The sequence below is a fragment of the Panthera onca genome, chromosome C2, assembly GCF_046562875.1.
Source record: "Panthera onca isolate mPanOnc1 chromosome C2, mPanOnc1 haplotype 2, whole genome shotgun sequence".
Classification (NCBI taxonomy): domain Eukaryota; kingdom Metazoa; phylum Chordata; class Mammalia; order Carnivora; family Felidae; genus Panthera; species Panthera onca.
In genome coordinates, this window is record NC_138347.1 from 43,769,341 (window position 1) to 43,773,649 (window position 4,309).

The 4,309-nt window shown below is 38.0% G+C and overlaps 1 pseudogene; it reads left to right on the plus strand.

Annotated features, from left to right (window-relative positions):
• Positions 1 to 1,177: 1,177 nt before the first annotated feature.
• LOC132682770 (protein FAM136A pseudogene) lies at positions 1,178 to 1,575 on the plus strand (annotated as a pseudogene).
• Positions 1,576 to 4,309: the final 2,734 nt, after the last annotated feature.

Genomic DNA, 4,309 nt, shown 5'->3' on the forward strand with positions numbered 1-4,309 from the left:
TAAGATCTTGTATTAATGGGTCTTAGAATATGCTAGACATTTTAACAGGTGTCTAACATTGTTGGCTTGTTCAGCTTAGAGTAAATTAAACTTCAAACCTGAGTGAAATGCAGGTTTCAGATGATAGAGCCATATATATTCTTTACTTCCCAACAACAGGTTATTTGCTAGAATTGCAGTTATACAAATTGCTATAGGGAACAATTTTGTTCTCCAAATTTAATCAGGTAAAGCCGTAAACATATCAAAGTGCAGAAACTGCTGTCATTTTAATATGATTTGTTTACTACAATTTTTCATGTACATGTAAGCATAATTGGGAAATATGTCTATATTCCCTATGAACAGCAATCTGTTATCAAAATATAAGGATATACAGAGATTGTTTTTAATGCAATAGATAGTACACAAAGTTTTCTACAATTACTGGAGGTGGGGCTTATCTATAAAAAATTCGCTAAAATTTTTCAAACAAAATTGAGAATTTCTTAGTATAAGACTAGGGAAGAAAAAAAAAACCCAGAAACGATAGTCGAAGTAAAAAAAAATAGACTTGCAATTCCAATTTTTAAAATTTTTTACACTGTTAAAAGACAGAAAAAACAATAGGGAAATGTGATAGGGAAACATTACTGCATTCATAATTGCAATTGTAGAGAGAATTCCACTAGAAGAGCCTACACATTTGTCTTATTTACCATTGTATAAATAATGTATAGTAGATTAGCATATAATAGATACTAAGAATATTTAGAGAGAATATAAATAAACTAAAAAGTGAATAATGAATGGATGAATGGTGAATGGAAAGTTCCACCTATTTTGTGAAAACTTATCTTTTATAAAATTTTCTAATGTTTACTTATTTTGAGAAAGAGAGAGAGAGTGAGAGAAGGGGGAGGACAGAGAGAGGAAAAAGAGAGAATCCCAAGCAGACTCTACGCTTGAACACACAAACCACGAGGTCATGACCTGAGCCAAAATCGAGTCAGAGGCTTAACCAACTGAGCCACCCAGCCACCCCAAAAATAAATTTTTAAAATTGAGATATAACTTACATATATTGAAATCTGAAGATCTTATGTGTATATTTAAATGAGTTCTGACGATCGTAAAATCTATATACTCATCATTTAAGACAAAGTATAGGATATTTTTGGTGCAGTACAGGGTTGCCATGACAGAGCTGCAGCAGCTCTGGGGGCAGGAGGAGGTATGCTCTGTGGTGAAGAGTCTGGGGAGAGACAAAGTCCAGAAGATACAAGGCCTCATGTTCCAGGGCAGCACCAGCTGTTGTGAGGACAGTAGGGCTTCCACTGCAGCTGATGCCCCAGTACATTGAACGTTGCCATGCGGCTCTGGTGACCAGTACATTGGATAAGTTCCAGGACCACCTGGCCCTGTGTACCATGCATTGCAATGACGAAGCCAAAGATTCAATAGATTCAGGAAGTAAAGAGCGTCAGGTGAAATGGAAGCTGGAGAGTTGAGTGACTAAGTGTGGATGACCACATGTACCTCATCCCTACCATGACCAAGAAGATGAAGGCGTCTCGCCTGTCTATTGGGAAATAGAAGTCTTTGCAATTGGCCATCAGAGCTGACAGCAGGGATCTATTTAAAATGTGAAATAGGAGTTTTGGACTTTGAAGTGAAGTTTGATGCAGCAAGTTTGAGGCATGTGCCACTTGCCTCTGAACCCTGATTCCTTTGTTTCAACCTTAGAAAGCGAAACCGAAAAAACTTCTGCTACAATTTGGGTCAGACATAGCACAGGAGAGGTTTTGATGGCCTCAGTTTCACATGCTTGTCTTGGCACTAGGGATCTCCCTTGCACCAAGCCTGAGCCCTCCAAGGTACCAGATTAGTATATGGGCACCCACAAGCTGGCAGGTTCCTCTAAACTGCCTATAATCTGGTGGAGTGTGAGTAGAGGTGTTTCCATTTGTTGCCAACCTTCTGTTTATCAGAAGGACCTCTAAGTCATTTTCCATAAGCTGTAAAACAAAATCCACAAGTTCACTAATTTAGCAAGGGAAAAAATGGTTTCTGGGTCTTTGTTTTGCTTGGTTTTGTTTTATATAGAAGATCATGAAGTTGATTAAAGATGTGGAGCTGGGAGAGGTAGTTTGGATAAGAGCTTGAACAATTCCTTGTCGATATCTGTTTCTGGCTATCAAGATGTTAATATGCATTTCTTGAAATACGCATTACATCTTTCAGCCAGGAGACCCTATAAAAACATGAGAGGTGACGTTACACAGGTTATGGGAAACCTACCTTCCCTCTGGTTGCCATGATGGGCCCTGAGGCTAACTGCAGCAGAGCAATAGGACAATCTTGCAATAACACACTCCCTTGGAGGGAAAGAGCGTTTTGATTACACTACATGCCAGTATACAGGAGTAAACATTGAAGGAGAAACTGTTGCCTTCTTAATTAAGAGAGTTATTAAGTACTAAATTTGGAAAATCCAGAATGGAATAAAAGCCTTAAACTCATTATTGCTTACTTAGCCCCCTGAAACAACAGAGCTCTCCTGAGACACTCCCTTGGCAACAAGAAGGTCAAAGGAGAAAAAGTAAGCAGCTCAGGGGTGAGCTGTGATTCCTTTAAAGGAAAAGAGGAGAAACTCCCTCGTTACCAAATGCCACTTTTGCTTGGGCCTTCTGTAGCAGTTTGCGGGCTGTCCCAGCTCTAGCACCCTATCATTTTGAGAAAGACCTTCTTGTCTTTCTAGTAACTTATTACTTGAAATGACAATATAGCCTGTATTGGGTGTTTCAAAGCTGTGATATATTTCCTAGTGGTTTGGTTTTTTAAAATAAAGTTTAGTTTTTCATCCAAAAAAACAAAGGGGGTATGGAATACTTCTTTCATCTCCTTACCTGTTCCATGCCCCAAAGAAAACCACTCTTATTTGTACCATCAGCAATTATCATTGCCAGGTCATGGACTTTCTATAAATAAAACCAGAAAGTGACTACTCCTTTGCTTGGCTTCTTTTGCACCTGCATTTTGGAGACAAAATAATATTTATTTGGAGATAAAATTTATTTGGAGATTTATTTGGAGTTAAAATAAAAATATGTGCTTAAAAGTCTGAAATATATAGGAAACAAAATAGTATATTCTCTCTTCCCACACAATAACGTGAGAGACCCTCCTCTCCTTTTGTTTCCTTTCTGCCTGATACTTGCTGGAAAAATCACCAGGGAGAAATTCTAGGAACCCTGAAGGATGGTATGGAGAGAACCCCACTTTTCATGACTTTAGACTTACGTGAACAAGGCATGTGTCTTTGTTTTGTGAAACCCTTGAGATTTTGGAGTTGTTTGTTACTGCTGTTGGCATGCCCTAATATAAGTAGAAAGTAGATGTCTTATTTACTGCCATTGTAAAAGCAAAACACAAATTAAAAATAAGAAACTTAATTCTCTCTGTTGAAAATAAGGGAAGAGACTGCATTTCCTTAGACCATTTGCTTTAGAAAACTTGACAGTAGTGAATTCTTATCTGTCTTCTTGAAATATTTGCAAATCTTTTTAAAAGCTAAAACTGCCACTTGCTGGCTTTATGACCCAGAAATGTCTCTTTCAACAAGCAGGGAACCATCGCCTTGAAATGTAATCATCAACAAGGACAGGGCCTCAATCTTCCAATTTCTGGGGGAGAATAGGAGCCTAATTTTTGTAGCGCCTTTTGCCAGGTTGCAGAACTACCTTTTTCCAAGTTGCAGAAGATGCTGGCAAGTCTTCTTACTTGAAGACTGGTTATTGTTTCTCTTGAGAACATGTATGTAAATGGTGTTCGTCTGTGTGGCTCTTTGAAAGGGTGAGAGATCTTTCTGGTTTTGCAAACTCTTAGCAAATTATCTGTGATGCACATCACATTCTGGTTTAATGCTTATGCAATAATGAAGTTGTTTTATCTCTCTTTTATCTTTGTGCAGAGGTTTTTGAGAAGATTTTGTTTTTAATTATATTTCCCCAACAATTCTGGTAATGAAGACAGTATGTTTGGAAGTTCCTGAACTGAGCGATGCAGCTGAAGTTCTGTGGCCACACAATAGTCAGGTAAGTGGCCAGGAATTATAGAAAAGTTTCCCCTCCAGCTCTCCACTCTTTTGGAGTACTAGGTAAACCACCACACTCTCTCAGTTCAAGATTTTACTATTGAATAGCATGGGTAATACAGGTTCTAAAACATCATTCAGATCATATTGTTGGAAAATATGAAAATGCAAGAATATTGCCTCTAGCTCTTCCTCTTAAAAAGCTGATATCTTTCTGTCATATTTTGAATGGAT